This window comes from Ixodes scapularis, unplaced genomic scaffold (assembly GCF_016920785.2).
Source record: "Ixodes scapularis isolate PalLabHiFi unplaced genomic scaffold, ASM1692078v2 PGA_scaffold9__187_contigs__length_104089568, whole genome shotgun sequence".
NCBI lineage: Eukaryota > Metazoa > Arthropoda > Arachnida > Ixodida > Ixodidae > Ixodes > Ixodes scapularis.
Window position 1 is genome coordinate 55,581,329 of NW_024609884.1, and position 10,197 is coordinate 55,591,525.

General features: G+C 50.1%; 1 pseudogene; it reads left to right on the forward strand.

Moving 5' to 3' along the window:
- The first annotated feature begins 3,541 nt into the window (after positions 1-3,541).
- LOC115310194 lies at positions 3,542-7,750 on the forward strand (annotated as a pseudogene).
- The last annotated feature ends 2,447 nt before the right edge of the window (positions 7,751-10,197 follow it).

The following is a 10,197-nucleotide window of genomic DNA, read 5'->3' on the forward strand; positions in this document are numbered from 1 at the left end:
GGACACGCGTAAACTTCCTAGTCCACAGATACAAAGTTCACAAATTAGACTTCTAGGTCGCACTGAAATTAGCATGTTCAGTGTGGGGATTCCCCTGAGACTGGCACATCCAATGTTATTTTAATACCAGATGGCGATGGTTTCACATTAACACAAAGGCGTAAAATATGTGAGCCATCGTCAAGTGGGCACCAGTACTTGCTATGTTTTTATGTAACGGTTGCACCTTGCAGGATGCAAAAGATGAGAACCAGGCTAGTTAGCAATCCCCAAATAAAACAACACAGCTAAGAACACACCACTGTAAAATACAACATCTCCACGTGGTGAATGATGTTGATTGGGGCGAAGCTCTGGTGGTGCTTGTCTGCGTAGACACTGAGCCGCAGCATGCCGAGCCTTTCGTTCGTTTTCATCCATTTCACGCTGCGGTCAAATGCTCAAATGCGTATATAACCACGTTCCCTAGCTACCACACATTCTCTTTCTGACATGGATGAAAACGAACGAAAGGCTCGGCATGCTGCGGCTCAGCGTCTACGCAGACAAGCACCACCAGAGCTTCGCCCCAATCCGCATCATTCACCACGTGGAGTTACGTTTTTTTTTGTTTTTTTTCCTACGCGAGCACGGGAGAACGTGAGCGCGTGAGCCCACGAGCAGGAGCACGTGCACCCAACGGCGGACGGACATACGGACATGGGGTATTCACACGAGGGAGAAATCCCGGGGATTTCTCCCCGGCACGCGCGCATCACGAGATGAAAACGCGAGGCGTTTGCACATCGCAAAGCCTGACGTTTTCGTCGTGGGATGCGCGTGCCGGGGAGAAATCCCCGGGATTTCTCCCTCGTGTGAATACCCCTTAAAGAGCTTCGCCCCTAAAAAGGCCAGTACAGAAAAAGGCTACGTTCTTAGTCGAATTAAGGCACTGACCGCTGCATTTTTGCCCACCGTTGGGGTCTCGTTTCAACCTCCGGCGAGAGCAGTCGACTTCCCCGAGCTCCGCACGAGAACGTGATCCTAACGTAAACATCGAACCGGCGCTCGGCGCGGCAGGCCCACCACCTAGCCTGGCGCGAGGCACGCCCTGGCCCCCGATTCTGCCTCGCCATGGAGCCTGAAAACTCCGAAGCAGCCACCCCATCCCGGCGTCGGAGGTCGTAATTTTGCCTGAGGACCGCCGCCGTGCCCGCGGGCTACGATAGCTGCTGCCAGGATGCAATACGCCGTGGAAGGCGAGACGATCACCCCCGCAGTCCTCTCCGAAGAGGGATGGAGTATCATCAGCTGAAAATATGAAAGAGCACGCCAAACCCGGATCCGGAAAAAAGAAGAACGGCTATGACCTAACGCAGTCGGAGGCCGGATGGACCACCCCCGGGCCCACCCAACAGACAGGCAAGTCCTCACTTGTCACCAACCACAACAAACCGTCAACCAGAAGTAGAAGACCACCCCTCCTACGCCTACCGGAAGACGACCGCAAGGTCGTAGTCAGGCCGAGTAACCTATACCTCCGCATGTCTACCCCGGGACAGTTACTCAAGGCGATCTGCGAGCAGCTCAACCTCCCGCCTCAAGAAACCTTCGCGAAGGACAGGTTGCGGATCAACCCGGGTCCATATCACAAGAGCGAATGACATTTTAGCGAACGGCGACATTTGAGCGAATGGTCGTTTTAGCGAATAACGGGGGCGCGCGTTAACCCATCCGTCGCGCTGCGCTTTACGCCGCTTCGCGGCGACAGTCTGCGGCAACTCATTACAAAAATATGAACTCATTTGGCCCACCCGAAAACGCCGCTTCGCGGCGTCCGACTATTCGCTAAAGTGTCGTTCGATGAAACGTGGGCGTTCGCTAAAATGTCATTCGATCAAGTGAGTGCCTCCCGGATCAACCCCTACAACAACACTTTCACGATCAGCACTCCCGTGAAAGAACGAGCAGATGCCTATTGGAGCCTGCCAGGTTTCGCAATGAACCAAGAGTACCCAGTCACGGCGTACCTCCCCACGCCCGAACAATCCGTAAGAGTGGTGATTTCCGGAGCCCTCGGCAACGAGACTCGACGAAATTCTCCATTACTGCATCACGGAAAATCCAGAACTCCCCATCGACAACGCACGCCGCATGGGACGCTCCAAAGCGGCTGTCATCACTTTCGAGGGCACCAAGCCGCCGAAGGAAATGATTTTCCAAGCAGGCCTCTTCACCTGCCATCCGTTTAAAGAACGGGTTGAAACATGTCTCAACTGTCGTAGGGTCGGACACCGAGCCGACGTGTGCTACCGACCGAAAAGCGAACGCTGCCATCGCTGCAGAGAGGAGCACCCGCCACTGGAGGAGGGTGAGCCCCCCAGCTGCGAGGCCAAGTGCATCATCTGCGAACGTCCGCACGTCACGGGAAGCCGTAACTACAAGCACCGTTTCGTCGAGAAACGCAAGAAACTCCAGGCCAAGGGGCCTCCGACTGGAGATCGGTGCTCCCTGCTCTCGTCAGAAGACGACGACAACCCCGGGCGGCGCTCAAGATCCAGAACACTGTCGTCGCGCCGACGCCGCAGCGAAAGTCGGTCGAGGAACCGGTCTACTTCCTACCCACCCCTGGACGACCGCGGAAGAAACAGCTCGAGAAGCAAGAGCAACGAGCGCAAGAAACCTCCCTCCTCAAGATGCAACAGCACCACCCAGAACGCCGACAAACAGGTGAGCTGGGCATCCAGGGTCTCCCAAGCGAACGCTGGGAAGCGCGAGTTTCTGGAGCGAACTAGAAAACTGAAAGAGGAAAATGCTGCACTCCGTAGGCGACTAGATGAGTTTGAAAAGCTCGTCGAAACAGGCACCAATTCTACCCCCCTCAACACACCGGCAGCCGCGAGATCGGCTCCACCTACTCCTACCCAAATCGCAACCAACAATGCGCTGGATGCGGACGCTAACCGCGGAACGCTAAAGAGACAGGCCTCGACAGATCTAGACGCTAACGCTAAGAGAGTAGCCAAGGCATCCCCAAACGGTGAGCCGCAGCCCAAACCAAAAACCACCGTCACCTCTCAGGCACCTATATGCGCAAGGACGAAAGGTTCGATCAACTTGAAAAAGACAACCAAGAAACCAGACAGTCTCAGACTAGTCGGAGAGACCCTCCAACAAATATTATAACGCCTCACGGCACTCGACCGCCTCGCGGCCCTAGAAGCGACCGTGCAAATGCTCGTGCAGCAAATACCATGTAACCTTCCTCACACAATTCAATATGGCCCCTCGACCTCAGGAGATTAAGGTCTGGCAGTGGAACTGCAGAAGATACAAAAACAAACGCGGCAACCTGCAGCTCGATATTCAGCAACTATCCGAAAAACCAGATGTTATAGCTTTACGAGAAGCCAGTCACCCGATGAAATTAACGGGTTACACGCCTTTCATTCCCCTGAACACAGACCCCACCCAACCCCCCCCCCCTCCCCCCCCCGCCCCACTAAAAAAAAAAAAAAAAAAAAACACAGTTTCGGTTATTGCTACTTTCGTTCAACGCAACATGGCGGCCATACAACACGAAACCGAGGACACAAAGGTCCAGCACACGCTAGTGAAAATCCTGCCGCGTAAGAAGGGAGATGGAAACGTCTATATTCTTAACGTCTACAGTTCTCCCAGGGACAGAACAAAAGCAACCTCCGACATTTCCCGTAAGGCTGTAAAACTTGCAGGGAAATCTCAACTCGTAGTGGTAGGTGATTTCAACCCGCACCACCCTGCCGGGGGCTACCGGAAAGCGCATATTAAGGGAACGGCGCTTTGGAAATCTATACAAGACGTGGGTATGACGATCCTTAACGATGTCAAAGAGCCTACTAGGATCGGCTATAGCGTCAGCACGGACACGGCCCCCGATCTTTCCCTGAGTAAAAGTCAAATGTGGGGGTTTTACGTGCCAAACCAACGACGGGCATCTGGCACGCCCCAGCGGAGGACTGAGGATTAATTTGGACCACCTGGGGATCGTTTGACGTGCAACCGAAAGCTCGGTTACACGGCGCCTCCTCCGCAATACGCCTCCGTCAGATTGCGGGCACCTCGGCCGGGATCCGTAGGCCAGCGCTCTCGCCTCGGAGCCACCGAGGCGGCTCTTTCCCTGAGTAAAAACATTAACTCAGCCATATGGACAAATACGGGCCTCACGTTAGGAAGTGACCACTATATATAGAGTGGTTCAAGTCGCCAGGCTTAATCTAAAATAAACCGTAAAAATCGACGCCTGCACGTAGCAGTCTAACCTTTTCGTCAAAGGTGTATATCACAGGTCGGTTTTTTCTTGTAAAATTACAAAGCGTAGATCTCTTTTAGTTAAAAATAGGACCAATAAACTTGCCAGGGTCTACGGCGGGCGGCAACCCAGGCGACAGGGTCCAGTAGCGGGGTGTGTTTGGCGTTCGTATTGATAGATGGCGTCGGGAGCAGCGTCTGAAGGTGCAGCCGACCAGCGAAAAATAGCAGACGACACGCAGACGAAATTCGTTGGCAGCAAAAGCGCCGCCGTTATGCAGACGCGTTTTTTTTTTTTTTTTACTTTAAGTTTTGCTTTTATTGTTCTCCGTTATTTCTTAACCGAAGGTGCATTTTAAAAAAGATTATATTCATTTTAATAAACCACGGTGGTCGCGAGCCGTCGTGATAAGAAGGTAGCGCCATCTATCAATACGAACGCCAAACACACCCCGCTACTGGACCCCTGTCGTCTGCGTCGCTGCCCGCCGTAGGCCCTGGCAAGTTTCCGGGCCTTATTTTTTACAGAAAGAGAGCTACGCTTTGTAATTTTACAAGAAAAACCGATCTGTGAATTGCACCTTTGACGAAAAGATTAGATTGCTACGTGCAGGCGTCGATTTTTACGGTCCATTTTAGATCGAGCCTGGTGACTTGAACCACCCTATAGTGGAAACGACCTTCCAGACGGCCCCGTTTAAACATCCTCTGTTAAAAACGAGACTAACGGATTGGGTCAACTTCCGTAAAATTAGGGACAAAACCGCTCCAGAGGAAATCGGCAACCTGAACGAGTGGACTCGCACCCTGAAAGAAGACGTAAAAGCCACCACAGAAGAAACAGAAGCGATAACCTCGCAACACACGACCGACCCTAAATTGAAACACATGTGGGAAGCCCACCTTAGCTTACAACTAAGGTGGGAAAAGCAAACACACAATCGCACCCTCAGAAAGAGGATAACACAGTTAGAAAAGAAAATTGAACCGTACGCGTTCGAGCTTGAAATACAGCAGTGGGGACAGGTACGCGACAGCGTGAACGGGCATCTGGGTAAGAAAACTACGTGGCTTCCGCTATGACACTTACTCGACCCCACACAGACCAAAACTGCTCAACGCAATAGTCTCGCTCAAATAGTACACTAACATGAAGGCGACACAGAAGACTTAGTCAAAGAACTCAAAGATAGATACCTAAACACCACGCAGTCCACCGACCCACTTCCCTGGTACGAGGGTGAGCCAAACCCAGAATTAGACCAGGAATTTAGCACAGCGGAAGTGTGGCAAGCCATGAGCCAACTCAAAACGACATCAGCCGCGGGGCTGATGTCGTTTCACCATCCGGCAGGATGGTGAAATCCCCCAAGAATGGAAACACGCCAGAATAATCTTTATTCCTAAACCAGGCAAGAAGCTAATAACCGAAATCCTAAGACCTATCTCTCTTACATCTTGCCCAGGGAAGCTCATGGAGCACGTGGTTCTAAACAGACTCCAAGGATATGAGGAGGATAACAACCTCCTACCCCCCTCCATGCTGGAATTTACAGCCCACCTGTCCACGCAGGATGTCATGCTCCAACTTATCAAAGAAGTGATCCCCAAAAGCTCGAACACGAGAGCGATCCTAGGATTGGACTTAAACAAGGCATTTGACAACGTGTCACATGAGGCCATCCTCACTAACCTATCGAGGTTAAATCCAGGATCCCGAACCTTCAACTACGTAAGATCGTTTCTGGACGAGAGGACGGCAAAAATATCGATTGCCGGGATGATCTCGGATCCCTTTCGCATGGGGTATCGGGTAACCCCACAGGGCGCGGTACTCTCGCCATTTCTATATATCTTGCACTCGTAGAATTACCGAAGCAACTCGAGGCCATCCCAAATTTCAGACACACTTTATATGGAGATGATATCACCCTCTGGATCACTACAGGAAATGATGGGAAGATAGAAGAGACCCTACAAAGAGCAGTCGATACCATAGAAGCCTACGTCAAAGCGGTAGGGCTAGAATGTTCTCATCCCAAATCGGAGCTCCTAATTAAAAGAGACATTCCAAGGGGACAAAAATCCATCCCTTCGCCAGCCAACATAAACGTACACGTGCAAGGCAAAGTCATTAAACAAGTCAACTCCATCCGGATCCTTGGAATGATCATCCAAGAGAACCGAAATAATACCCATGTCATCGAAAATCTAAACGACTTGGACCACCAGACCATTAGACTGATCCGACGCATAGCGAACAGGAGAAGAGGCGTTAAGGAAAACGATCTATGCCGATTGGTGCAGGCCTTTGTCATCAGTAGAAAAACTTACGCCCTCCCCTATCTACAATTATACAACGCCGAGAAACTTAAAATCGAAGGATTCATCAGGCAGGCCTACAAGGCAGCCCTAGGTCTACCCATCGATACCTCCACCAACAAGCTACTGCAGCTCGGCCTACATAACACGCTAGACGAGCTGACTGAGGCCCATCGGAGAATGCAAGAGCTCATGCTTGCTCGCAGCAATGCGGGTAGAGTGGTCCTGAGAAGACTGGGAATAAACGCGGCACCACTCAACGTGGGCGCCCGCAAAATCCCGTCCAACGTCAGAAAGACAGTCACGGTAAAACCATTACCGAAAAACATGCACCCCGTCCACCACGAGGGCAGACGCAGGGCCCGGGCGCAAGCCCTAGCCAAGAAACTCGAAGGCCAAACGGACGTCGTCCACGTGGACGCGGCCGCTTACCCAACCCCAAAAAAGGCGTGCACGATGGCCGCGATGACTGAGGAGGCCAACTCGTAGCAAACGCGACTGCACCTACAAGCTCTTTCGAAATAGCCGAAGAAGCGGCCATCGCCTTGACGCTGACGAATCCGCAAGCGAGGGTGATTGTCAGTGATCCAAAAGCGGCCACTGGCAATTTCACCAAGGGCCGCATATCTCCCATCTCCTTCGGAATTCTCAAGAATTACCCGAAAGACAGGCAAGACGTGGAATTGGTCTGGGTGCCGGCTCACTCGTCAAACCCGGGGAACGAGGCAGCCCACGATAAAACTCGAGAATCTATCGGCCAAGCTGTGGATGATAACTCGTTCGTCGGATTGACAGGAGAAGGCCTTAACACCTACCACGAGATCACTCAACACTACAGGCTCGAAAGGCTAACTTTCCCGCCTCCGCATAAGAATTTAACCAAAGAACAGGAGCTACTATGGAGACAACTCCAAACTAAAACTCTCCCTAACCCCGCGGTCTTAAGCCGTGCATACCCAGATAGATTTAAACCCGATTGCAGCAGATGCTGTGGCAAAGCTACCGTAGACCACATCTTCTGGAACTGTCCGACAGACCATTATCGCTCCAGAGGCTCGTGCACCCGGGCCCGTGGGAGAACTTGCTGCTCAGCTCCGACCTGGAAACCCAAGTCCAGGCCGTGACTAGAGCTTAAGAGGTCGCCGCTAGTCTCCATTGACGGCCACCTAGCAAGATCAGCATACCCACCTGTAACTCTAGCAAACAATAAAGGTTTTCCAATCCAATCCAATGCCCACCGTTCCCAGACTGGAGATCGCTTCTGTTTGATCTAACTGGTTCTAACGAGAAAACGCATAAACGCGTAAACTTTTCGCGCTGTATAGAGAAAATCTTGAAGTTCACCAATTCAGTACTGATAAACCACATTATCTTAAAGGTAGCGAACACATATATTAGAATGTTGCACCAAAACGTGTTGCTATAATCTCGTCTCCAGACTTTCTCGTGGACGCTGGACTGGAGTACGAAAACTCGAGGAATTCCTCCATGGACGAATCCCCGGAGAGCGTCTGTTGAGCCAATTGGCTCTTGAGTAGAGGAGGGCTTTTTTCCTTCACTCCGGATTCAACATGGACAGGATGGTAGCGTCACGAAATCGTGTGCTCAATGCTGCCTGATGAACGTCAAAGGCTTCGTTTTGGGAAGAGTACTCATCGAACCATACTGCGCCTCCACACTGAATTAGAATTAAACCAGCACAAGAAAGACAATAAGAGCGTTGAAGTGGACACAAAGCATTGGTTTCGTCCACTGGATAAACTTTGTGCCAGTCTTTCCCGGGGTTGTTTTAGTTCTTATTCGGTGTCGCAGTTGAAGGTGTACGTACTATAGTAGCGATCTACAATAGGACGTACACATACATTACATAATCAGAAAAGCTGCTGGTAAACTTTTATCGCCTCTGAAGTAAAAATAGCAGCACTTGAAACCAAGCTGTTAACTTTCGAAATGTTGATACGACCAAAGTTAGACCACACAAAGTAGTTCGTATTAAAACTTCATAAAAAAATACACTTTTTTTCTTCTTTTTTTTTTTTTTATCCAGAAAGATTGATTTACCTACGGAGCTGCATGTATTCTAAGGCAACCTGAGTTTTGACAACAATAGCGACTCCTTTGATGTTTTGCAAGATGGATGAATGAACACAGCTCACCCTTTGTCTTTTAAATAGCGAAATGCTGGTGGTGTCAAATCTAAGCTTGAGTGGGCGACGAACCAAGAGGGGCATTCTTTTTTAGCGTTTTTTGGGTCCCATATCGAAATTTAGCTCAATTCCCTTTTCCACCCTAGTAGAAATAATTTTATGGCAGCCCTTATTCGTGGATGTCACACTTCCTGTTGTATAAACGTCCACACATTCAGTTTGACTTGGCACCATAGAGCGTTAATTTGGCGCCACATGAACGAATCATGCCACTTAATCAAAAGTGTTAAACCCCATTTTAAAAAAATACAAACAAGTCGAAGAAAATTGATGTCTGACTGTTGCTTCCAAATTTCTATACCATATTTACTGTGACAGTGGATACGTAAACAAGTTTTGAATTCAAGCCCAGTATAATATGACTGTTATACGAGAACTTGATCACATTTTAGTGTGTGAACAGCTACGGGGCCTGGATGCCTCGAAGCGACATGAACGAGAGCCCAAAATATGAACACTATGTCGAAGTGCTCGCCAGAAACGCCAGGGCACATCTTTAAACCTCGACCTCCGTCCTGTTGATGCGGCCCCCGGGGTTCCCGATATCTTGCCACGCTGGCGCTCGAGGTGGAAGGCCAGTCAGAGACCCGGAATGGAAGCGGACGCATCACCTTTGACGACCCGCGGGACTGTCGCCGGCGTCAGGAAACGGGGCTCTCGGCCCAGAAAGGCCGTGTTCGTGTCCGTAAACTGGTCTGAGATAAGGCCCTTGGTCCGGTCGTGACGCTGTCTTGGACGGGAATTATGACTTCCGCATCATCGTCACTGCATGCTTGCGTGTTGCCCCTTTGGAAGAAGGAGTGAGAGGAGGCGCGTGTTACACGATAAACAGCACGCAGACGACGAGACAAGTAACTAACCCGAATTACCACCCAACTTTCGGTGCACTGGTGCGTCGGCCTCCTCGGGTGCAGCTGGAGTCCGCGCTACCTACGGTTCTGTTTGTCCCACGTTCGTTTATGCTAGGTTTCAGCCTCGTTCAACTGAAAAACGTTTGCGTAGAAAGAACGCACTCACGTCGCATATGCTTCGAGGTTAATGTGCTGGCCTAAGATATTACCTTAAACAGAAACAGGCCTCTTGGACTGGTCCTATACCATCGCAGAAGCATCGATCATAAAAAAAAAAAATAAAAAAATAAAAGCTGCCCACCCTCTTCTGCCTTCTCCGGACACGTGCCGTTCTTTCACCGGACATAAATGTACAATGCAAAGTAAAAAAAAAAAAAAGGTCACACTTTTTTTATAAAAGGTCAAATTAATCAGATATATTTTATTGAATTGTTTTAATATTTAGATATTAATTTGATCGAAATCAATGTAGCTGAAAAAAATAGTGCTTCTTTACCAGTCGATGTATCTTAAACATGGCAGATTGATTAATCAATCTGTTTGATCGC